This window comes from Leptodactylus fuscus, chromosome 3 (assembly GCF_031893055.1).
Source record: "Leptodactylus fuscus isolate aLepFus1 chromosome 3, aLepFus1.hap2, whole genome shotgun sequence".
NCBI lineage: Eukaryota > Metazoa > Chordata > Amphibia > Anura > Leptodactylidae > Leptodactylus > Leptodactylus fuscus.
Genome location: NC_134267.1, coordinates 231,612,658 through 231,639,333, shown reverse-complemented (window position 1 = coordinate 231,639,333; position 26,676 = coordinate 231,612,658). Strand labels below are relative to the sequence as shown.

At 42.7% G+C, this 26,676-nt stretch overlaps 10 non-coding genes across 10 annotated transcripts; 1 reads left to right on the top strand and 9 right to left on the bottom strand.

The window, feature by feature from the left end:
- Positions 1-3,494: 3,494 nt before the first annotated feature.
- TRNAA-CGC (transfer RNA alanine (anticodon CGC)) lies at positions 3,495-3,566 on the bottom strand. Its single transcript has one exon. It is a non-coding gene; the product is annotated as a tRNA-Ala (tRNA).
- Positions 3,567-3,829: 263 nt separating this feature from the next.
- On the bottom strand, positions 3,830-3,901 carry TRNAA-CGC (transfer RNA alanine (anticodon CGC)). Its single transcript has one exon. It is a non-coding gene; the product is annotated as a tRNA-Ala (tRNA).
- A 550-nt stretch (positions 3,902-4,451) lies between these two features.
- Positions 4,452-4,523, bottom strand: TRNAA-CGC (transfer RNA alanine (anticodon CGC)). Its single transcript has one exon. It is a non-coding gene; the product is annotated as a tRNA-Ala (tRNA).
- A 1,848-nt stretch (positions 4,524-6,371) lies between these two features.
- Positions 6,372-6,443, bottom strand: TRNAA-UGC (transfer RNA alanine (anticodon UGC)). Its single transcript has one exon. It is a non-coding gene; the product is annotated as a tRNA-Ala (tRNA).
- Positions 6,444-10,389: 3,946 nt separating this feature from the next.
- On the bottom strand, positions 10,390-10,461 carry TRNAA-CGC (transfer RNA alanine (anticodon CGC)). The gene has a single exon. It is a non-coding gene; the product is annotated as a tRNA-Ala (tRNA).
- Positions 10,462-13,223: 2,762 nt separating this feature from the next.
- TRNAA-CGC (transfer RNA alanine (anticodon CGC)) lies at positions 13,224-13,295 on the bottom strand. Its single transcript has one exon. It is a non-coding gene; the product is annotated as a tRNA-Ala (tRNA).
- Positions 13,296-16,464: 3,169 nt separating this feature from the next.
- On the bottom strand, positions 16,465-16,536 carry TRNAA-CGC (transfer RNA alanine (anticodon CGC)). The gene has a single exon. It is a non-coding gene; the product is annotated as a tRNA-Ala (tRNA).
- A 1,911-nt stretch (positions 16,537-18,447) lies between these two features.
- On the bottom strand, positions 18,448-18,519 carry TRNAA-UGC (transfer RNA alanine (anticodon UGC)). The gene has a single exon. It is a non-coding gene; the product is annotated as a tRNA-Ala (tRNA).
- A 2,538-nt stretch (positions 18,520-21,057) lies between these two features.
- Positions 21,058-21,129, bottom strand: TRNAA-UGC (transfer RNA alanine (anticodon UGC)). Its single transcript has one exon. It is a non-coding gene; the product is annotated as a tRNA-Ala (tRNA).
- Positions 21,130-21,443: 314 nt separating this feature from the next.
- Positions 21,444-21,515, top strand: TRNAA-UGC (transfer RNA alanine (anticodon UGC)). Its single transcript has one exon. It is a non-coding gene; the product is annotated as a tRNA-Ala (tRNA).
- Positions 21,516-26,676: the final 5,161 nt, after the last annotated feature.

Genomic DNA, 26,676 nt, shown 5'->3' with positions numbered 1-26,676 from the left:
TTGTGCCCGGGATACCCGCTTACCAGTTTTTGGAGTGTGTATCTCTGCTGACATAAGTTGGGCACAAAAATGGCGAATCTCTGGAAAAATTTCATTTTTAACTTCTCTATCAGTTGCGATTTCATTTCTGGAAACTAAATAAATGCAACACTCAAGGGTTAAAAATTCTCGCTACGCCACTTGATAAATCCCATCAGTGGGGTAGTGTCCAAAATAGGGTGACATGTCTGCGGATTCCACTTTATTGACAATTCAGGGGCTTTGCAAAAGTGGCATGACGTCCAAAAACCAAACTGTGCTCCAAAAACCAAAATCGTGCTCCTTCCCTTCTGTCCCCGGCTGTGCCCAAACAGCCATTTCTACCCACATATGGCATTAAGTCCGTTATCCGGGGTACACTAGTGTCATACATGTCGGCATACACCGCCATTTGGGTACCCAGCAGGGTGCAGATGTGAAGGAACGCTATGTGCTTTTGGAGTGCAGATTTAGATTCTTCGTTTTTGGACACCATGTCACATTTGCAGAGACCCTAACCAGAAAACTATTCCAGCAAAATCTGCCCTCCAAAATCCAAATAGCGCTCTTTCCATCCTGAGCCCCACCATGTACCCATACAGCAGATTATGGCCACATATGGGGTATTGCCGTGTTCAGAAGAAATTGTGTAACAAACTGTGGGGGGGCTTTTAATTCTTAAACTATTTGCAAAATTAAAACTATGGCGCTAAATGGACGATTTATTGGGAAAAAAAAGTAATTTTTCATTTTCATGTCCCAATGTTAATAAAATCTGTGAAACACCTGTGAGGCCAAAATACTCACTCTACCCCTAGATAAATTCTATGAGGGGTGTAGTTTCCAAAATGGGGTCACTTTTAGGGGGTTTCCACTGTATTGGTACTTTAGGGGCTCTGCAAATGCGACATGGGACCTGAAAACTATTCCAGCAAAATCTGCCCTTCAAAAGCTAAATAGCCCTCTTTCCATTCTGAGCCCTGCCATGTTCCCATACAGCAGATTATGGCCACATATGGGGTATTGCCGTGTTCAGGAGAAATTGTGTAATGAACTTTAGGGAGCTTTTTCTCCTTTATCCTCTTGTGAAAATTAAAAATTTGGGGCTAAATTGACAGTTTATTGGAAAAAAAGTAATTTTTCATGTTCATGGCCCAATGTTAATAAAATCTGTGAAACAGCTGTAGGGTCAAAATGCTCACTCTACCCTTTGATATGTTCTGTGGGGGGTGTAGTTTCCCAAATGGGGTCACTTTTAGGGGGTTTCCACTGTATTGATACTCTAGGGGCTCTGCTAATGCGGCATGGCACCTAAAAATAATTCCAGCAAAATCTGCCATCCAAAAGCCAAATAGCGCTCCTTCCATTCTGAGCCCCGCCATACTATGGCCACATATGGGGTATTGCCGTGTTCAGGAGAAATTGTTTAACAAACTGTGGGGGGCTTTTACTCCTTTAACCCCTTGTGAAAATGAAAATTTTGGAGATAAAGTGACATTTTAGTAATTTTTCATTTACACATCCCAATGTTAGTAAAATCTGTGAAACAACTGTAGGGTCAAAATGCTGACTATACCCCTTGATGAATTCTGTGAGGGGTGTGGATTCTAAAATGGGGTCACTTTTGGGGGGTTTCCATTGTTTTGGTACTCTAGGGTCTCTGCAAATGAGGCATGGTGCCTGAAAATTATTCCAGCAAAATCTGCTGTTCAAACACCCAGTGTCGCTACTTCCCTTCCATGCACTGCCGTGTGCCCAAAAATCAGTTTACACCCACATGTGGGGTATTTCTGTGTACGGGAGAAATTGCACAATAAACTGTCAGATGCATTTTCTCCTTTAACCCTTTTTGAATGTGTTAATTTTAGGTCTAAATGAATGTATTAGTGAAAAAAAATTAAATGTCTAAATTTCACTGCCATATTATTTTTATTCTTATGAAATGCTTAAAGGGTTAACAAACATCCCAAATGCTGTTTTGAATAATTTGAGGGGTGCAGTTTTGAAAATGGGGTGATTTATGGGGGTTTCTATTATACAGGCCTTTATAATTACTTTCAGAACTGAAGTGATCCCTAAAAAATTGGTTTGGGGAATTTTCTTGTAAATCTGAAAAATCGCTGTTACACTTGGAAGCCTTGTAACGTCCAAAATAAATTAAAAGACAATCAAAAGATGATGCCGATATAAAGCAGAGATATGGGAGATAATATTTATTTATGTATTTGGATGGTATAACTATCTGCCTGAAAAGTAGAAAATTTCACATTTTGAAAATTGCAAATTTTTTCAAATTTCCATCAAATTTCCTAGTTTTTTTTAATAAATAAATACAAAAATATTGATTAGTGTTTACAACTAACATGAAGTATAATGTGTTACGAAAAAAACAATCTCAAAATCACTTGTGTAAGTTAAAGCGTCTCAAAGTTATTGCCATTTAAAGTGACACATGTCAGTTTTGGAAAAAAAGGCCCGGTCTTTAACATACTTTTGGGCCCGGTCCTTAACCGGTTAACTGATAAACCAAGTATCAAAATATCCTTCACACCATACACTATATTGTAGAGATATAGGCATAAAGTGTCCAGTAGGTGGCAGTCTGCTCATACACAGAAACACACAAGGATGAGATCAGCTTCTGTATGGACATATTGGGCACAGATCCTTGTAGACCAGGGCTCGGTGCAAGATGTCTGACACGTGATATTTTATACTGGATTTCCTTGTTACGTCTCCTCCTGTAACTTTTGATTAATTTATTCTATTATATTGGCGGTATTATTTTATAGATGTCACACTCAGTATCCGTCTTCAGATATATCTATATCTACATACACAGATCCAGCATCTCCAAATACAAAAGGCAGAAAAAAATTCTGTCTACATTTTAGGTCTGTAACCATGGACAGAACTGGTAAAGACTGGGCCCAATAGGAAACATTGACATCATGTGGGACAGACGGGGCTCCCTGGAGGGCTGAAGCAGAAGTGGAGGCAGCAGGGCTGTCAATGTTATATGGAGGAATATGATGGGCCCTATATAAATAAAAATGTCTGTTCATTATACCACAGGCAGTGTATTGTGCTGACTATACTGCCCCCTAGTGTCCAGCACTGACTGTACTGGGGATTCGTAAATGCAGGATGACATTTTGATAGTTGAATCCGTCCTTTGCGTTACGTCCAGACAGACATCTTGTGAATTCCGGCACATTTATCAGTTTTATGGATCTTTGATGTTTTTGTAGTTGTTTATCACATAACATGGAGATACCTGGATGTTTCTGTGTATGAGCGGACTGCCACCTACTGGCCACATTATGTATACATCTTTAGGAATACTGCACATGACAGTGAAGGATATTCTGATACTTGCTTTATCAGATATTACAGTTTCTTGGATCACATCTAGATATTTCTGCTTAAAGTTGAACAAATTCATGTTTTTAGTGATTGTTATGTAAGACAAAACATGGAGATGCCGGGGATTGAATCCGGGGCCTCATGCATGCGAAGCATGCGCTCTACCACTGAGCTACATCCCCTATAGGAAACCTCTATAAATCCTCCAATTGCTGAGACAATATACTACGTGTAGCCCTATTGTGCTGATACTACTGGATATTTCAATACAGGTATTGTGTTAGCTACACCGCCCCCTAGTGTTCACTATTGACATAGGCTTCTAAAATGGTGAACAGATAATATTCAGCCTTTATAATACAGACGGGCAGATGTTTCCTGAATTCCTGCACATTCATCAGTTTTCTGGATCTTTGATGTTTTTGTAGTTGTTTATCACATAACATGGAGATGCCGGGGATTGAACCCGGGGCCTCATACATGCGAAGCATGCGCTCTACCACTGAGCTACATCCCCTACAGGAAACCTCTACAAATACTCCAATTCCTGAGACAATATACTACGTGTAGCCCTATTGTGTTGATACTACTAGATATCATTATGTGATTAGTAAAGTGGAAATACATAATAATAATACCGCCATACAGATATAATGTAGCCATACAGCGCCCACATACAGTACACCGAAATAACACTGTCCTACAAATAAATACTAAAAACATAGAGTGCAAATAAATGATACTGTCACACTGTGCAAAACAATAATACCACTATATAGTGCACACGGATAATACTCCCATACTATACACATTAGTAGTGCTACTACGCAGTACACGTAAAAAAACACTTTTGTGTTTCAACAAGTCGAAGTGCGTACATGGATGTTTTTGTGTATGAGTTGACTGCCCCCTACTGTCCACCATGAGCTTATGTTTCCACATTATATGATGGTGAACGATACAATCTTTTTATTTTTTGACAAAATCCAGTAGTTTGAGGATCATCCAGACACCCGAGCTCTGAAATTTGTCATCTTTATTGTATTTAGATAAACTTGTACAAAACATGGAGGTGTCGGGGATTGAACCCATGGCCTCATACATGCGAAGCATGCGCTCTACCACTGAGCTACATCCCCTACATAACAATTCCTTTAATGTTCCCAATTCTGAGATGAAACAACACATTGCATTGAGCCCCTGTACTGAGGGAAAATAATCCCAGCAGGTATTAGGCCCTATTTAGTTACACATCCCTGCCGCTGCCCACAGCCACCTTTGCTTACATTTCAGTCCTTTAGGGGGCCCCATGCATCAAATATCATGTAGCTGAGGCTGAACAGTGTCAGGATGTTGTTGACAGCAATGTGATATGCAACACACAGGGCCCCCTGGAGGGCTGAAGTGTAAGCGAATGATAGATAGCAGGACTATTTTTCTCAGATCTCAAAAACAAAAGAAACACTGAGCAACCCGTAGTGGAGATCGTACTGATAGTGATAATTTCAGATGACAAAAAACAGGCTCACCTTTTAGGTAGTGTGCATACACAACTGTTTTGTTGATGATGGGATCACTTGGCCAAGGATCCCTCTCAGGATTGGATGCAGCTGCAGGGTACCTCACACCTCACGGGTGTATGTATGGGTGTATGGAACCTTGCCTTCCGCCGGGTTAACAAGCCTCCTGGCCTGACGGTAAAGAACTTTTACACCTGAAGAAGGGCAGAGTTATGCCCGAAACGCGTAGTGTGTTGTTCAATAATAATCGTATATTTACTCATCCATTTGGCAAGCGCAGGTCCTTTGTGTCCAAGTTTGCAGTCACTAAGGAGGACTATTGATTCCATCACTGGCCATGTATTTCTATACATGTATTGTGTTAGTTACACCGCCCCCTAGTGGTCACTATTGACTGTATATAGAATTCTAAAATTGTGAACACAGATAATAATAAGGGCAGATATTCCCCAAATTCCTGCACATATATCAGTTTTATGAATTTTTGATGTTTTTGTAGTTGTTTATCACAAAACATGGAAATGCCAAGGATTTGGGGGGAGGGGGGGGGGTCGGTGAGGGGGAGACACAAAAGGGGGGGGGGGTAAGACAAGGGGGCGGAAGAAAGGGTAATAAAGGAGATGGGGGAGGGTCAGCAAGTGAGGAGGGGGGGGTAGTGCGGTTGAGGGTAGAGTAAGTGAAGGCATGGGGAATAAAAGATCAGACATAGGAATATCAAGTAAGAAGCATCTAGTAAGGAAAGAGTGATGGGGGGTAAGGAATTGAGGAGTGTCTCAAGAACAAGGGAGCGAAGGGAAGTGGGGGGGGGGATAGGCAGAAGTATTAACACCTCGAATACTGCAGGAAGGGTCTCCAGATTTTTTGGAAAGAGTCGTGCCTCCTTCGGGATTTGCTTAATAATTCCTCAAAGCGGGCGATCTCATGTATTTTTTCCCACCAAAGTGAAATTGGTGGAGAGGAAGGTTGAAGCCAATATCTAGGTATAAGCGTCTTATTGAATTTATTGTAAAGGAGCTTACCCTCTTATCTGTAGAGAAAATGATGGACACTAGGGGGCAGACTAGTCCACACAATACATGTACAGGAATACATTGCCGGTGACCCTGCAGCATCTGGTGACTTCACATCCTATCACCAACATGGAATGCCAGAAATCCAGTATAAATTGTCATGTGCCCGACGTTTTGCTCCTCCTGTCACTGTGGAGCCGAGCCCTGGTCTACAAGGACCCGTATCCTATATGTCCGTACAAGTTGAAGTGCGTACATGGATGTTTTTGTGTTTGAGTTGACTGCCCCCTACTGTCCACCATGCACTGATGTTTCCACACTATATGATGGTGAACGATACAATTTTTTTATTTTTAAGCTTATTTTTTGATGAAATCCAGTTGTTTGAAGATCATCCAGACACCTGAGCTCTGAAATTTAGCATCTTTATTGTATTAAGATAAACCTGTACAAAACATGGAGATGCCGGGGATTGAACCCGGGGCCTCATACATGCAAAGCATGCGCTCTACCACTGAGCTACATCCCCTATAGAAGGTGCAAAACCCTATATTGCGTTCACAAGGACACTAACAGCTCAGTGACATGTACCGCAGTTCCGTTTTGCACATTTCCGGTCTGGACGAAACTACCAGCAGATCTCATGAGACAAATCTTGCGAGGTTCACTCAACAAATGCTCTCAGTGCTGCCCCCTCCTGGATTCAGCAATCTGCCTCCTAAGGCCTCACAGCAGATGTAAAGTGGGACTGTCCTGGTGTCCCAAGAGGCCCCCGCTACCATAGGGCCCAGTAGGAGTGCACCATATCTCCCTATATTATAAAAATGAATTTCTGTCTGTCTGTCTGTCTGTCTATCTGTTCTCTAATGCGAACCAAACGACTGGACCGATCTTCACCAAATTTGGTACAGAGATACTTCAGGTATCCGGGAAGGTTTAAGATGAGACTCCAACTCGCTCGGACGTACCATTGCTGAGATACAGCATTCCGAACACAATGCCCCCCCCCCTTAGCCAATACAAACCTGCAAGTCTTTCACTCATATTCCAACTGCAATACACACGGTCACTCCACATACACAACCCAGCACTGATATCCAAACTGAGATACACGCATCAGAGGATTAGATACACAGATCAGCACACAGTATCACACACCAGAAGATTAGATACACGCGTCTGCACACAGTCCCTCAAACCAGAGGATTAAATACGCGCTTCTGCACACAGTTCCACATGCCAAAGGATTAGATACACGCGTCTGCACAAATTACCACACGCCGGGGGATTGGATACATGCGTCTTCACACAGTACCACATGCCAAAGGATTGGGTACACGCATCTGCACACAGTTCCACACACCAGAGCATAAGATATGCACCTCTGCACACAGTACCACATGCCATAGGATTAGATACGTGCATCTACACACAGTTCAACATGCTGTAGCATTAGATACGCGCCTCTTCACACAATACCACACAGGAGAGGATTAGATACGTGTGTCTGCACACAGTACCACACTTTGGAGGATAGATACATGCCTCTGCACACAGTACCACAAGCCACAGAATTACATACATGTCTCAGCACACAGTACCACATGGGGAAGGATTAGATACGCGCATCTGCACACAGTACCACATGCCAGAGGATTCGATATGTGCATCTGCACACAGTACCACACAGGGGAGGATTAGATACGCGCATCTGCACACAGTACCACATGCCAGAGGATTAGATACGCGCATCTGCACACAGTACCACACGCCAGAGGATTAGATACGTGCATCTGCACATAGTACCACATGCCGTAGGATTAGATACATGCATCTACACACAGTTCCACATGCCGTAGGATTAGATACGTGCCTCTTCACACAATACCACACAGGAGAGGATTAGATACGTGTGTCTGCACACAGTACCACACTTTGGAGGATTAGATACATGCCTCTGCACACAGTACCACAAGCCAGAGAATTACATACACGTCTCAGCACACAATACCACACGGGTGAGGATTAGATACGCACATCTGCACACAGTACCACATGCCAGAGGATTAGATACGTGCATCTGCACACAGTACCAAACGCCAGAGGATTAGATACCCGCGTCTGCACACAGTACCACATGCCGTAGGATTAGATACACGCGTCTACACAGAGTTCCACACGCCGTAGGATTAAATACGCACCTCTTCACACAGTACCACACAGGGGAGGATTAGATACGTGTGTCTGCATACAGTACCACACTTTGGAGGATTAGATACATGCCTCTTCATACAATACCACACATGGGAGGATTAGATACATGTGTCTGCATACAGTACCACACTTTGGAGGATTAGATACATGCCTCTGCACACAGTACCACTAGCCAGAGAATTAGATACGCATCTCAGCACACAGTACCACACAGGGAGGATTAGATACGTGCGTCTGCACACAGTACCACACGCCGGAGGATTAGATACATGTGTCTACACAGAGTTCCACACGCCATAGGATTAGATACGCACCTCTTCACATAGTACCACACAGGGGAGGATTAGATACGTGTGTCTGCATACAGTACCACACTTTGGAGGATTAGATACATGCCTCTGCACACAGTACCACAAGCCAGAGAATTAGATACGCGTCTCAGCACACAGTACCACACAGGGAAGAATTAGATACGCGCATCTGCACACAGTACCACACGCCAAAGGATTAGATACGCGCGTCTACACACAGTTCCACACGCCGTAGGATTAGATATGCGACTCTTCACACAATACCACACAGAGAAGGATTAGATACGTGTGTCTGCATACAGTACCACACTTTGGAGGATTAGATACATGCCTCTGCACACAGTATCACAAGCCAGAGAATTAGATACGCGTCTCAACACACAGTACCACACGTAAGAGGATTAGATACGCGCATCTGCACACAGTACCACATGCTGTAGGATTAGATACGCGCGTCTACACACAGTTCCACTCGCCGTAGGATTAGATACACGCCTCATCACACAATACCACACAGGGGGGATTAGATACGCGCATCTGCACACAGTTCCACACACCAGAGGATTAGATAAGCACGTCTGCACACAGTACCACATTCCGTAGGATTAGATACGCGCGTCTGCTTACAGTTCCACATGTCAGACGATTAGATACTCACATCTTCACACAGTTGTACACGCCATAGGATTAGATACACGCATCTGCATACAGTACCACATGCTGTAGGATTAGATACGCGCGTCTACACACAGTTCCACATGCCGTAGGATTAGCTACGCACCTCTTCACACAATACCACACAGGGGAGGATTAGATATGTGCGTCTGAACACAGTACCACACTTTGGAGGATTAGATACATGCCTCTGCATACAGTACCACATGCCAGATAATTAGATACGCGTCTCAGCACACAGTACCACACGGTGGAGGAATAGATACGTGCATCTGCACACAGTACCTCACGCCAGAGGATTAGATACACCTGTCTTCACACAGTACCACACGCCAGAGGATTAGATACGCGCGTCTGCACATAGTACCACATGCCGTAATATTAGATATGCACGTCTGCACACAGTTTCACTTACCGGAGGATTAGATACGTGCCTCTTCACACAATGCCACACGAGGGAGGATTAGATACACACATCTGCACACAGTACCACACGCCGGAGTATTAGATATGTACATCTGCACACAGTACCACACCAACAAGGATTAGATACTTGCTTATAAACACAGTACTACACGGGGAAGGATTAGATACAGCTTTACTCCAGGTATCCATAACAACTGATCACAGGTTTTTCACTGATATCCAAAATGAGATTCACACAATCACATGACGCTTATGGACAAATACCCAAACCACATACAAAAAACACCAGTGCAAAATTGGACATTTCTTATGGGGCCACTACACAAACATAAAATGTAATATACCTGTGCGAAGCCGGGTCCTCCCTCTAGTGCCCTATATTTATAGTCGTGCTATCTATCATTCGCTTACACTTCAGCCCTCCAGGGGGCCCTGTGCATTGCATATCACGTTGCTGCTCATGTAATATCGCAAGATATTACCACCTATACCACCGTATCATATCCAGGGCACTCATACTGACAGTGGGATGTGAAGGCTCTAGTGTAATAGTTTATTAGCTTCCTTTCTATATATAGACTCCTATAGTTGAGCTGGAAACCACAATGACATAGGATGGCGCTATAGAAATAAGGAGGACTATTTATTACATCACTGGCCATGTATTTCTATACATGTATTGTGTTAGCTACACCGCCCCCTAGTGGTCACTATCGACATAGGATTCTAAAATGGTGAACAGATAATATTCAGCCTTTATAATACAGACGGGCAGAGGTTTCCTGAATTCCTGCACATTTATCAGTTTTCTGGATCTTTGATGTTTTTGTAGTTGTTTATCACAAAACATGGAGATGCCGGGGATTGAACCCGGGGGCTCATACATGCGAAGCATGCGCTCTACCACTGAGCTACATCCCCTATAGGAAACCCCCTAAAAATGCTCCAATTCCTGAAACAATATACTATGTGTAGCCCTATTGTGTTGATACTACTGGCAACACAGTGGAGTGGCTGGGTGGGCGGTGTCGTGGAGCGTGCAAGGGGTGGAGGGTCGGCAAACACAGCTGCTCCGGAGCATGGAAGAAGTAGCCTCCTGCAGTATCGTTAAGGTGAGGGGCAACGTCTTAAAGTATGTGTAAATGTGATTGTGTGGGGTTAGGGGCTAGGTTGTAGAGGGCAATAGGAAGTTTTGTGGTTTGCTATGCTTAAAAGTGTGTGAGATTACACAGATGGAGATGTGAGTTTGGGTTTTGTGGGGGTCCTGGGAAAAACATATGTGCGCTATTGTGACGCAAAGTAGCCTATTGCGCAATCCAGTGTAGTAACTATGTTTGTGGAAACTTTGAGCCAAATCGGTGGAGCAGGTTTTGTGTGATTGAGGAACAAACATCCGAACATGCAAACCCACAAACATCCAAACCCACAAACATCCAAACCCACAAACTTTCACCTTTATAATATTGATAATAAGAACGCTATATAGATAAAATGTAGCCATACAGCACCCACATACATTACACCTAAATAACACTGTTGGAGAAATAATTACTAAAAACATAGAGTGCATATAAATGATACTGTCACACTGTGTAAAATAATAATACCACCATATAGTGCACACGGATAATACTCCCATACTATACATATTAGTAGTGCTACCACGCAGTACACGTAAAAAAACACTTTCATGTTATTTTTTCAGGGACTATAATATTGATGTTCTGTCCTAAGAAAAGGTCATGAATATACAATGTTGTGGGGTCTTTTAAAGGTCCTTATAAGGATCTTGAGACCCTTTTTAACTCCTTATACGAGGGGTGATCCAAAAGTAATGATAATGAATAATAAACACAATGAATATAGTAAAAACAATAATGTATTTTTCTACATAGTCTCCTAACAAGTCTATACATTTAGTCCGTCTCTTTTCTAAACTCAGAATTCCCTTAGAAAAAAAATTCTTGAACTTGACCCTAAAAAAATCCCGAACAGCGGTTATCATGTCGCTATCATCATCAAACTTCTTGCCCCGGAGGTGTTCCTTGAGCCGAGGAAAGAGAAAGAAGTAACTAGGGGCTAGATCTGGCAAATAGGGGGGGTGTTCCATGAGTCCAATGCCCGCTTCTTGGACGGCAGCCACAGCAACTGCAGCTTTGTGAGCCGGCGCGTTGTCTTGGTGAATCAGCACTCCAGCCCACAGTTTGCCGCGCCTTTTCTCCTTGATAGCCTCCCGCAATCTTCTTATTTGTTCTGTGTAGTAGGAGCCTGTAATAGTGGCTCCCTTCTCCAAATAGTCCACCATAATAATTCCTTCAGCGTCCCAATAACCTTCCCTGCTGAGCCTGACACTTCTTGAATTTCTTCGGCGTCGGTTCGTCGGCTCGTTTCCATGTCATCGATTGTTGTTTAGTTTCGGGATCAAAGTGGTGGATCCAGGTCTCGTCCATGGTCACAAAACGTGACAAAAAAATCTCCTGGTCTCTTTGGAACTTTTCGAGATTTGCTCTTGAAATGTCGACTCGTTTCTTCTTTTGCTCGTCGATTAACATTCTCGGCACTCAACGCGCGGAGACCTTTCTCATATGCAATTCGTTCGCAAGGATTCTTTGAATACTGCCATATGAGATCCCTGTGACCTCAGCTACATGCCTGATAGTCACTCTTCCATCTGCCAATACAACTTCTTCAACTTTTTTCACGTTATCTTCAGTGAGGGACGTGGATGGGCGTCCTTCATGATGTTCATCTTCTGTCGATGTTCTTCCCAGCTTAAACTCCTTGGCCAAGCGTGCAACTGTGGAATATGGAGAAGAAGAGTCCCCAATGTTTCCACCAAGTCGCTGTGTATGTCTCTGGTAGACATTTTTTTCAAGCAGAGGTATTTGATGACAGCTCTGATTTCATTTTTTTCCATTCTGATGTTCACTCCTTGGCAGTTCGTATTGAAATGAATGTAGCTCCCGGGAATCGTGGCCTATTTAAGTGATTTTTTCCCCCTGAACTAGAGGGTACATAAGCGAGTAGAGGACATTTTATTTTTATTTTTGTGTGCACTAGAAATAATCAATTATCATTAGTTTTAGATCATCCCCTATATGTTCTATATGCACTATACCCCGTAGGTGCTGTGGGGGCCCAGTCACTGTTTACTATGGGGCCCGGTCTTTGCTAGTTACAACCCCTGATAACAGACCTGAAATGTAGACAGAAGTTTTTTTGATCTTTTGTATTTGTAGATCCTGGATCTGTGTATGTAGCTATAGATATATCTGAAGACGGATACTGAGTGTGACATCTATACCGCCAGACAGTTCACCTATACCACCGTATCATATCCAGGGCACTCATACTGACAGTGGGATGTGAAGGCTCCAGTGTAACAGTTTATTAGCTTTCTTTCTATATATAGGCTCCTATAGTTGAGCTGGAAACCACAATGACATAGGATGGCGCTATAGAAATAAGGAGGACTATTTATTACATCACTGGCCATGTATTTCTATACATGTATTGTGTTAGCTACACCGCCCCCTAATGGTCACTATTGACAAAGGATTCTAAAATGGTGAACAGATAATATTCAGCCTTTATAATACAGACGGGCAGATGTTTCCTGAATTCCTGCACATTTATCAGTTTTCTGGATCTTTGATGTTTTTGTAGTTGTTTATCACAAAACATGGAGATGCCGGGGATTGAACCCAGGGCCTCATACATGCGAAGCATGCGCTCTACCACTGAGCTACATCCCCTATAGGAAACCTCTAAAATCCTCCAATTCCTGAGACAATATACTACATGTAGCCCTATTGTGCTGATACTACTGGATATCATTATGTGATTAGTAAAGTGGAAATATACAATACTAGCTGGTACCTACGACTTGGTCTGCGGTGATTGTAGCAGTGGGTATATACAGGCGCGGGTAAGGTTTTCGTACTGTGTATAAGATATGGGATATGAAATGTAACTTTGTATCTTGTTGTGGCTGTAATTCTGAGAATACGTGAGACTTTTGTGTTGAATGTAATTTGTATTTCAGCCGCTATACGGTGTTGGTATAAACTGTACATAGTGTCTTTGGGACAGAGGGATTACAAGTGAATATACTTGGATATACGACATTGTAGGATTTGTTATTTTCCGCCAGTACATGTCAGTTTCGGGCACAGGATACTCTGGAGCAGCCACATAAAGTTGTCCATGTGAGGAGCCTGGTGTGGTAAATGTATTCCTGCTACTTTCAGCGTTTGTCCTTGGGATTTGTTAATGGTCTTTGTAAAAGCAACTTAAGGGGAAATTGTAGTGGTGTGAATTGTAATGGGAAATGATTTGGTGTAATTGGGATGCGTGGGGTTAACACACTGTCACCTGTAGCTGCTCCTGTAAGAATAGTGGCTGCAATGATATTTGTTCCTAGTTGTGTGACACGTAGCCTCGTGCCATTACACAATCGGGGGCATCCAGATTACGCATGAGTAGGACAGGGACGCCAATCTTCAGTTCTAGTTTATGTGAAGGGACGCCGGGTAATTGTAAGGTGGGCAGTAAGGCAGATTGGTGACATTATTATCCACCGTTACATGTCCGTGGTGATGTTGAAATGGTACATGGGAGTATACAGGCCAGAAGTAGTCCCAATGCAAACATGCTATCGGAACTTACCAGTGTCATTGGCGCGGAGACCTAGGGAAGGTGGATGGATCGTGAAGATGAAACAGCAGTGAGGTGAGGGTGTCGTCGGGGAGTGTGGCGGGCTGGAGAGAGTAGTTCGGGTGCTGCGCCCTACGGTGGAGGCGCAAAATGGTGGCGTGTTGGAAACATGTTCTGTAGCTGGGTAAGATGTGCATGCTCCTGGCAACACAGTGGAGTGGCTGGGTGGGCGGTGTCACGGATCGTCAGAGCGGTGGGGGTCGGCAAACATGGCTGCCTTAAAGGGGCTCTATCAGCAAAATCATGCTGATAGAGGCCCACATATGCGTGAATGGCCTTTAAAAAGACTATTCAGGCACCGTAAATATTATACTAAACTACCCCCCCCCCCCCCGTTTTAAAATAATACCCTAAAATAGAATCCAGTTGTTTGAGGATCATCCAGACACCTGAGCTCTGAAATTTAGCATCTTTATTGTATTTAGATAAACCTGTACAAAACGCCGCTAAGCCCTGCCCCTTTGCTTTGCCCCGCCCCCTTCTCGCTCCACCCTGGGGGGGGGGGGCGGCTTTCTGTAGTTCGCCTCGGGCGGCGAAAGGGGCAGGTTACAAGTGTGTAGGTGGCCTGGGATAGCTGCGGCGCCGGGACGATGTGGGCTGCCGCCATCTTGCCCACCTTCAGCCCCCAACCTATGGTGCCGCAGCCCTGGCTCCAGAGCCCGCCCACAGCCTGCCATGCACCAATAGGAGGTGCGTGCACAGACCAGCGCTGGCGGAGGGTTCTTTGGAGGGTCACGGTGGCGATTTGGGGTAAGTGACACACATTTAAAGTATCCTATTACCTTTTCCTGGGAAATACGTGTGTGTGTGTGTGTGTGTGTGTGTGTGTGTGTGTGTGTGTGTGTGTGTGTGTGTGTGTGAACAAACATCCAAACTCACAAACTTTCACCTTTATAATATTATTAGGATATCCCTGCATGTGGTAGAGTTTAGGTCAGGAATTTGGAATTTTTGATTTTTTTTAGAAAAAAAAAAAATTTAACTCAAATGTATACAAGTATAATGTAGCATCCCACGATTGAACTGTTCAAGCTATATTCCCCTGGCTCCCTGCTTTCAGAAAATATACTGGTATGGGGGTCTCTCACAAACATTTAATTTAGAAATATGCGTTTTATTTACATGTCAAAACTGTGAAAATTGCTCTGGCTACTGGAGATGCAAAATTTCCAGAGACCCTTGGAGGCGAAAAGGTTAAACTTATTTTTTGACAGAATCCAGTTGTTTGAGGATCATCCAGACACCCGAGCTCTGAAATTTATCATATTTATTGTATTTAGATAAACCTGCAGAAAACATGGAGATTCCGGGGATTGAACCCAGGGCCTCATACATGAAAGCATGCGCTCTACCACTGAGCTACATCTCCTATATAAGGATTACATTAATGTTCCCAATTCTGAGATGAAACAACACGTTCCATTGAGCCCCTGTACTGAGGGGAAATAATCCCAGCAGGTATTAGGTCCTATTTAGTTACCGGTCCCTGTCCCTGCCACCTTTGCTTACATGTCAGTCCTCTAGGGGGCCCCATGCGTCTCATATCATGTAGCTGAGGCTGAACAGTGTCAGGATGTTGTTGACAGCAACGTGATCCGCATCGTACAGGGCCCCCTGGAGGGCTGAAGTGTAAGCGAATGATAGATTACCACAACTATTTTTCTCAGATGTGTTGGGAGCATTAGTATGGATAGCCTATAGGGGATGTAGCTCAGTGGTAGAGTGCATGCTTTGCATGTATGAATCCCCAGCATCTCCACCTTTTGAGACAAACAACTACAAAACATCAAAGGTCAGTAAAACTGATATACAGGCAGGAAGTCACACGAAATATGTTCGAGGATAATACGAAGGCGGAATTTAATGTAAAAGAGCTTAACCTTTTGTCTGTAGAGAAATGATGGACACTAGGGGGCAGTCTAGTCCGCACAATACATGTAAAGGAATACATTGCCGGTGACACAATGACATAGGATGGCGCTATAGAAATAAGGAGGACTATTTATTACATCACTGGCCATGTGTTTCTATACATGTATTGTGTTAGCTACACCGCCCCCTAGTGGTCACTATCGACATAGGATTCTAAAATGGTGAACAGATAATATTCAGCCTTTATAATACAGACGGGCAGATGTTTCCTGAATTCCTGCACATTTATCAGTTTTCTGGATTTTTGATGTTTTTGTAGTTGTTTATCACAAAACATGGAGATGCCGGGGATTGAACCCGGGACCTCATGCATGCGAATCATGCGCTCTACCACTGAGCTACATCCCCTATAGGAAAGCTGTATAAATACTCCAATTCCAGAGACAATATACTACGTGTAGCCCTATTGTGTTGATACTACTGGATATCATTATGTGATTAGTAAAGTGGAAATATATATAATAATACCGCTATATAGATATAATGTAGCCATACAGCGCCCACATACAGTACACCGAAATAACACTGTCCTACAAATAAATACTAAAAACATAGAGTGCATATAAATGATACTGTCACACTGTGCAATACAATAATACCACCAGATAGTGCACACGGATAATACTCCCATACTATACATATTAGTAGTGCTACCACGCAGTACACCTAAAAAAACACTTTCATGTCATTCTTTCAGGGACTATTAATATTGATGTTCTGTCCTAAGAAAAGGTCATGGATATACAATGTTGTGGGGTCTGGGGTATCTTGAGACCCTTTGTAACTCCTTATATGTTATATCTTATGTTATTCTAGGACAGATAAGACTGTTCTTATCTGGCAAAGTTTTATTTTCAACTTTTGTAAAGGAAATTTGGGGAAAAAACCAACAATATCCGGTACATATGTAGTGCAAAATATCCCGTCTACCCTCACAGCATACTGACCAACTATGGCTCCACTACCATAGGGCCATAGGAGTGCACCATATGCCCTATATTTAAAGCAGCCCTGTATTCACACAACACACATAACACATAACATAACACATAACACAAAACACATACAAGCTCATGGCAGATAGAGAAATCCTAGGAATCATAGCAACTAAAAAAGAAAGAAACACAGACACACTGCAGGATCATTTAGTTCTCTGTGCGGAGTGATGTTAATAATACAGCCCGACCGTGGTTGGAGGACACGAGGAGGGGGGTCACAGCATATAGATATAACAGGCAGAAATGTTTTTGCAGAGGTGGGGGACATATGCAGCATGATAACATGTGGCAGTTCCTTTGGTAGGTGGTGAGATCTCCTGCTCACAGCTGATAGTTCGGTATCTTGTATCAGCGCTATTGTCCATTAATCACAAAAAAAAATGCCCCAAATGTCCTTCATCACAAGCCCTCCTCCTCCTTTCTTCTTACCACAGTTTTCTACTGCCCAGAGAGGTCTGAAGCCATCCAGGTAGACAGGGTGCTGCTCTTGCCAAGCTTCCATAAACACATGGGTAGGTGGGTGATGGTAGGTTCCCAGGCTGTGACAGAGTCCCACGTGTCCACAGTAATAGAAAGAAATACCAGTCAGCTGTAGGCATCTTCACAAATCAGCAATAGAAGAAGTCCACACATCCATGCAGGTTTCTCCTCCATGCCGCATGGTGTCCATGCTGTCCTGGGGGGATGGTAGCAGGCACATGTGTACACACAGGAAACCAGCTGAACCAGGTCTTGAGTCATTGTCCATGCTTTACAATAGAAACAAAATACTCCACAGGGTCTTCCATTCGATTTATAGTTGCTAATTCATAGTGCTAGTTTGCTTGGTTACAGGATTCTTGAAGATACAGAGAAAAAGAGTGAAAAAGGAAAGATAAAGGTTGCTCCCAGCTTGGAGCCCTGTATCAGGCAGCCAGCCACTCAGGGGGCGGCGCCAGGAAAAAAAAAAAAAAAAAAGTGGCTCCAGTGTAACAGTTTATTAGCTTTCTTTCTATATATAGTCTTCTATAGTTAAGCTGGAAACCACAATGACATAGGATGGCGCTGTAGAAATAAGGAAGACTATTTATTACATCACTGGCCATGTATTTCTATACATGTATTGTGTTAGTTACACCACCCCCTAGTGGTCACTATTACTGTATATAGAATTCTCAAATTGTGAACACAGATAATAATAAGGGCAGATATTCCCCAAATTCCTGCACATTTATCAGTTTTATTAATTTTTGATGTTTTTGTAGTTGTTTATCACAATTAATGGAAATGCCGGGGATTGAACCCGGGGCCTCATACATGCAAAGCATGCACTCTACCACTGAGCTACATCCCCTATATAACTGTTCTGTTAATGTTCCCAAATCTGAGATGAAACAACACGTTCCATTGAACCTCTGTACTGAGGGGAAATAATCCCAGCAGGTATTAGGCCCTATTTAGTTACCGATCCCCGCCGCTGCCCACAGCCACCTTTCCTTGCATTTCAGTCCTCTAGGGGGCCCCATGCGTCTCATATCATGTAGCTGAGGCTGAACAGTGTCAGGACGTTGTTGACAGCAATGTGGTATGCAACGCACAGGGCCCCCTGGAGGGCTGAAGTGTAAGCGAATGATAAATAGCACGACTATTTTTCTCAGATGCATTGGGAGCATTAATAGGGTTGTTCTATAGGGGATGTAGCTCAGTGGTAGCGCGCATGCTTTGCATGTATGAGGCCCCGGTATCTCCACAGACAAACAACTACAAAACATCAAAGGTCAGTAAAACTGATATACAGGCGGGAAGTCACACGAAATATGTTCCGGGTTAATACGAAGATGGAATTTAATGTAAAAGAGCTTAACCTTTTGTCTGTAGAGAAAATGATGGACACTAGGGGGCAGTCTAGTCCACACAATACATGTATAGGATTACATTGTCGGTGACCCTGCAGCATCTGGTGACTTCACATCCTACCACCAACGTGGTATAGCAGAAATCCAGTATAAATTGTCATGTGCCCGACATCATTCGCCTCCTGTCCTCCTTGCACTGGGGGCTAGATCTAGCGAATGGGGAAGTGTTCCACCAGTTCAAAGCCCGCTTCTTGGATGGCAGCTACGGCAACTGCAGCTTTGTGAGCCGGCGCATTGTCTTGGTGAATCAGCACTCCAGCCCGCAGTTTGCCGCGCCTTTTCTCCTTGATAGCCTCCCGTAATCTTCTTATTTGTTCTGTGTAGTAGGAGCCTGTAATAGTGGCTCCCTTCTCCAAATAGTCCACCATAATAATTCCTTCAGCGTCCCAATAACCTTCCCTGCTGAGCCTGACACTTTGAATTTCTTCGGCGTCGGTTCGTTGGCTCGTTTCCATGTCATCGATTGTTGTTTAGTTTCGGGATCAAAGTGGTGGATCCAGGTCTCGTCCATGGTCACAAAACGCGACAAAAAATCTCCTGGTCTCTTTGGAACTTTTCGAGATTTGCTCTTGAAATGTCGACTCGTTTCTTCTTTTGCTCGTCGGTTAACATTCTCGGCACCCAACGCGCGGAGACCTTTCTCATATGCAATTCGTTCGCAAGGATTCTTTGAATACTGCCATATGAGATCCCTGTGACCTCAGCTACATGCCTGATAGTCACTCTTCCATCTGCCAATACAACTTCTTCAACTTTTTTCACGTTATCTTCAGTGAGGGACGTGGATGGGCGTCCTTCACGATGTTCATCTTCTGTCGACGTTCTTTCCAGCTTAAACTCCTTGGCCAAGCGTGCAACTGTGGAATATGGAGAAGAAGAGTCCCCCAATGTTTCCACCAAGTCGCTGTGTATGTCTCTGGTAGACATTTTTTTCAAGCAGAGGTATTTGATGACAGCTCTGATTTCATTTTTTTCCATTCTGATGTTCACTCCTTGGCAGTTCGTATTGAAATGAATGTAGCTCCCGGGAATCGTGGCCTATTTCAGTGATTTTTTCCCCCTGAACTAGAGGGTACATAAGCGAGTAGAGGACATTTTATTTTTATTTTTGTGTGCACTAGAAATAATCAATTATCATTAGTTTTGGATCACCCCCTATATGTTCTATGTGCACTATACCCCATAGGTGCTGTGGGGGCCCAGTCACTGTTTACTATGGGGCCCGGTCTTTGCTAGTTACAACCCCTGATAACAGACCTGAAATGTAGACAGAAGTTTTTTTGATCTTTTGTATTTGTAGATCCTGGATCTGTGTATGTAGCTATAGATATATCTGAAGACAGATACTGAGTGTGACATCTATACCACCAGACAGTTCACCTATACCACCGTATCATATCCAGGGCACTCATACTGACAGTGGGATGTGAAGGCTCCAGTGTAACAGTTTATTAGCTTTCTTTCTATATATAGGCTCCTATAGTTGAGCTGGAAACCACAATGACATAGGATGGCGCTATAGAAATAAGGAGGACTATTTATTACATCACTGCTGATGTATTTCTATACATGTATTGTGTTAGTTACACCTAGTGGTCACTATCAAAATAGGATTCTATAAAATAATACCGCCAATATAATAGAATAAAAAAGCCGAAAGTTACAGGAGGAGACGTAACAAGGAAATCCAATATAAATTGTCATGTGCCCGACATCTTGCCCCTCCTGTCACTGTGGAGCCGGGCCCTGTGTTACAAGGATCCGTATCCAATATGTCCTTACAAGATGAAGTGCGTACATGGATGTTTTTGTGTTTGAGTTGACTGCCTCCTACTGTCCACCATGCGCTTATGTTTCCACATTATATGATGGTGAACGATACAATGTTTTTTTTTATTTTGAAGCTTATTTTTTGACAGAATCCAGTCGTTTGAGGATCATCATCATATTGTATTTAGATAAACCTGTACAAAACATGGAGATGCCGGGGATTGAACCCAGGGCCTCATACATGCAAAGCATGCGCTCTACCACTGAGCTACATCCCCTATAGAAGGATTACATTAATGCTCAATTCTGAGATGAAACAACACGTTCCATTGAGCCCCTGTACTGAGGGGAAATAACCCCAGCAGGTATTAGGCCCTATATAGTTACCGGTCCCTGTCCCTGCCACCTTTGCTTACATTTCAGTCCTCTAGGGGGCCCCATACATCTCATATCATGTAGCTGAGGCTGAACAGTGTCAGCAACGTGATCTGCATCGTACAGGGCCCCCTGGAGGGCTGAAGTGTAAGCGAATGATAGATACCAAGACTATTTTTCTCAGATGTGTTGGGGGCATTAGTATGGCTATACTATAGGGGATGTAGCTCAGTGGTAGAGCGCATGCTTTGCATGTATGAGGCCCCGGGTTCAATCCCCGGCATCTCCAATTTTTGAGAAAACAACTACAAATATGCAACAGATATAGACTTATTGTATTATACTGTGTTGGAGGAACTTACAGCTTCCGGACACTAGATGGCGATGTTATTATTGTTATGTGCTGAATACATGTAATGATAAACTATGGAGACTTGTCTATATCACAAAATGCTGCATATCTATGGTTAGGTCCTTTCCAGTGTATTCCTTGTATATTGCTGTATAGACATGTATGTTACCTCATGTTCTGATAAGTAAACTGAAGATTAACCCATATAATCTACTCTGAATCTTTCTTCTGTGACTGCACTCTGCAACAGGTTATGGGCCCAGGTACAGACACAGGCCCAGGCACCCAGACAACCTAGACACCCCAGGACCCAGACATCCCAGGCACCCCAGCAACCAGACCCAGCAACCAGGCAGAGAAGAGAAGAGGACTCTGTGAATGCAAAAGAATTCTCCAGAACAAGTCTCTACAACCAAGTAAGATAAGTTAAAGATGAACAGCAGCTCAGAGCTCAGACTTACAGTAGCTAAGCTGAACAATGAGAACTATCAGTTATGGAAGTTCAAAGTGGAGATGTTGTTGTCTAAGGATGATTTATGGGAGGTGATCACCACAGATAGACCCAATGAGAATGATCAGACATGGGAGAAGAAAAACAGACAAGCTAGAGCTACAATCAGCTTATTAGTGGAGGATGATCAGCTCATTCACATAAGAAATGAGAATACAGCAATGGGAATGTGGCAAGCTTTGAGGAAGTTACTTGAAAGATCCAGCTTAAATCACAAGTTATTTCTGCTAAGGAAACTGTACAAGATGAGATTAAGTGCAGAGAGAGACATGCATGAGCACATAAACGCCATGATGGAAGTGATAACACAGCTGAGATCTATTGGTGAAGATATTCAGGAAAGTCATATAGCAGCGATATTATTATGCAGCTTACCAGATTCGTATACTGCTCTAATAAACGCTCTAGAAACAAGACCTGAAGCAGAGATCACACTAGAGTTTGTAAAGACCAGACTCATAGATGAATACCAGAGAAGGAAAGAGCAAACACAAGAATCCACAGAAGAGGTTAGTGGGAATGCTCTTAAAGTTACAGATAAAAAGCGCCACAACACAGAAACAAGAGAGTGTTTCAGATGTAAGAAAAAGGGTCATTTAAAGAAAGATTGTTCTATATGGAAAGCAGAACAACAAAAATTACAACGGAGAGACAGTAAACAGAAAGTGAAAAGCTCCATTTCTAACTCACATGCAGATCACTGCAACGGTACGTTTAAAGCAGCTGATAAAAAGTCATCATCATCATCAAGTTGGTTTATTGACTCAGGAGCAACAAGTCACATGACAAGTAATAGAAGTTTCTTTACTGAGCTTGATTTAGATAAGAAGGAAGCCATTTATCTTGCAGATGGGAGCAGAATAACAGCAGAAGGTATTGGACAAGGAATGTTGATCTGTTCTGATAAATCTGGAAATAATGTAAAAGTCCTAGTAAAGGATGTATTGTATGTTCCAGGACTAGAAGGAGGATTGTTATCCGTAAAACGTCTAACAGCTAAAGGACTTACTGTAAAATTCAAAGATGATAAGTGTACAATCCTAGCAGGAGACAAGGTTATAGTCAGTGTAACTGCAGGAGAACAATTATATCATCTAGACACAGTACAGGAACAGGTGAAGTTATGTACACATGATAAACACAAGAATTGTATTCATGTATGGCATAGACGTCTAGGACACCGACATCCTGAAAGTATAATGGCATTACAGAAGAAACATCTGACAAAAGATCTATTAATATCTAATTGCTCAATGACCATGAAGTGTGAATGTTGTATAAAATCAAAAGCTACAAGAGTGTCAATGTCTAAAGAAAGTGAAACAAGAAGCAAAAGACTACTTGACTTGGTACATACTGACGTATGTGGACCCATGAAAGTGACCACATCAGGAGGTAATAGATACATGGTGACTTTCATAGATGACTATTCAAGATACACAGTCACGTACTTGATAAAGAACAAAAGTGAAGTTTTCAGTAAATTACAAGACTATGTGACAAAGTCGAGTAACAAGTTTCTAAGGAAGCCAATCATCATTAGAAGTGACAATGGAGGTGAATTTACAGGACACCAAATAGAAAACTACTTAAACCAGAATGGAATAGAGCATCAAAAGACTGTTCCATACACACCCGAGCAGAATGGGGTAGCAGAAAGAAAAAACAGAACTTTGACTGAAATGATAAGATGTATGCTGACAGATTCCAAACTACCAGAGAAATATTGGGGTGAAGCAGCAATGACGGCCACTTATCTGCAAAACAGACTTTTTTCAAGGAAACTGAAAAAGACCCCATATGAGCTATGGCAAGGTAATAAACCAAGTGTGAAGCATTTAAGAGTTTTTGGTTGTAAAGCCTTTGTGTTTATTCCAGAAGAGAAACGATCCAAACTTCAAAACAGAGCCGTAGAAGGAATATTTGTTGGATACTGTGAAAACTGCAAAGGATACAGAATCCTAGATCCGAAGACAGACAGAGTTACAGTGAGTAACAGTGTGACATTCATTGAGGATCTAAATGATGACGTAATGACATCACTGGAAATGAGAAATGATGAAAGCAGTGATATCAATGCAGGAATATCTGATGAGAAAGAAGTAGAAATTGCCGAAAATCAAAACATTGAAAGTAAAGAGATACCAGAACTGGCAAACAATGAACCAAGATGTTCAATAAGAGAGAACAAGGGAAAACCACCTGAACGTCTTTCATACAAGGCGAGTACAAACAAGATATATGAACCTACATCTTGGGAAGACATCAAAACTCTCAGAAGAAGAAGCTAACAAATGGATAAAAGCAACAGAAACAGAAATGAAATCCATGCGTGATAATAAGGCCTGGACACTGACAGAATTACCAGAAGGAAGAAAAACTATAGGATGTAAAAGGTAGAAGGTAAAATATCAAACGGATGGCACAGCTGAACGATATCGAGCGAGACTCGTAGCTAAAGGTTATACTCAGAAATATGGAGAAGACTATGATGAAGTTTTTGCACCAGTCGTCAAACATACTACAATTAGAACCTTGTTTGCAGTTGCAGCAACAAAACAAATGCAATTGAGACATCTGGATGTAAAGACAGCGTTCCTAAATGGACATTTAACAGAAGATATCTACATCAGGCATGTCAAACATGCGGCCCTTTACAGGCATATCTGCGGCCCGCACAAAAGTCTCAAACTTTGTCTCTAAAGTTTGGAGACAAAGTTTGAGACTTTTGTGCGGGCCACAGATGTACAAAACTGACGCTGCTACTCGCTGTGTAGACGCGATGTGATGATGTCACATCGCGTCTACAACTGTTAGCGCACGAGAGAGAGAGAGTGCAGCGGGGGAGCGAGGACTCAGAGTCGTCGGAGAAGGTAAGTTTAATGTGTGTACACATAGAGGTGGAACGTGAAACTGGGGGCAGATGAAGGAGGGGACGGCATGACACTGGGGGCAGAGATGGAGGGACATGAATCTGGGGGCAGAGATGGAGGGACATGAATCTGGGGGCAGAGATGGAGGGGGGCATGAATCTGGGGGCAGAGATGGGGGGATATGAATCTGGGGGGCAGAGATGGGGGAATATGAATCTGGGGGGCAGAGATGGAGGGATATGAATCTGGGGGGCAGAGATGGGGGATATGAATCTGGGGGGCAGAGATGGGGGGATATGAATTTGGGGGGCAGAGATGGGGGGATATGAATCTGGGTGGCAGAGATGGGGGGATATGAATCTGGGGGCAGAGACGGAGGGAACATGAAACTGGGGACAGAGATGGAAGGGGGACATGAAACTGGGGGCAGATGAAGGGTGTATATGTAAACAAATAATTTTCTTTCATGAAACTAACAAAATCTTCTCAGAGAACAAGGCTGACTGATCACCACTTATCATCTTTGATCAAAGTAGGCACTGCGTTGTCATTTCAGTCTGATATACCAACAATTGTTAGCACAAGGAGGTGTCAAGCCTCAGGACAAAACACTAAAAAAGATTGAAAAAAATGATAGCAAATAAATGTTTAGTTTTTAATTGCTGTATTTTTGTTAAATATATTAGTTGCTGTTACATATTACTACTTCATATCTTGTTTTCATGACTGCTGTTAAAATACGTGTGTGACATTAGCTTTTGTGTGCGGCCCTCGCAACAACCTGTTGTTACTCATGTGGCCCTCGGGGTACCCTGAGTTTGACATGCCTGATCTACATGGAACAACCTCCAGGATACAAAGATAAAAGAAAACCAAACATGGTTTGTAAGCTACAGAAAAGTATCTATGGTTTAAAGCAAGCTGCTAAAGCCTGGAATGATAAAGTCACAAAAGTGCTGACAAATGAACATTTTCAAAGAAGTAAAGCAGATCCGTGTCTATACACAAAGAAACTGGGAGATAGATGGATCTATGTACTGATATATGTGGACGATATTTTAGTTTGTTTTGAAAAAGAAAGGGATGTAACAGAAATACAGAAAATTCTGGATCAACACTTTGAGATCAAAGATTTGGGAAATGTGAAACAGTACCTAGGGATACAAATAGAAAGAGAAGAAGATGGAAGTTATCTTCTTAACCAAAGTCACATGATTCAGGACATCATTGAAACATTTGGATTGAAAGATGCGAAACCAATAAAGTCTCCAATGGAAATCAACTATCTGAAGGAGATGAACAGTGAACAAAATATGTTACCAGACAACGAACAGTACAGAAAGGCAATGGGAAAATTACTGTAGAAAGAAATAGAAATATCCAGCTCACCATATATCTCCCGATACAAAAGTCCTCTGAAGAGCTTAGGCAAACAGGTGGACTCCTCCCGTCAGTATCAATAGACTCCAAACAGTAAAAGAAAGGCCAGCTGCATCCAGATTGACTTCAATTGTCTCAGTACTCCAATACATATAAAATATAACTTTTATTCCATTTTCGTTAAAAAGTTACATAGTAACTAAATACATGTTCACAGAAGACGGCGACGCGTTTCGGGTGTGTCACCCTTCTTCCCAGCTCAACTGCTTCTACTAACACTCTTCCCTATATACTACAAAATCCACATGAACACGCCTACCACATTACATGTTTA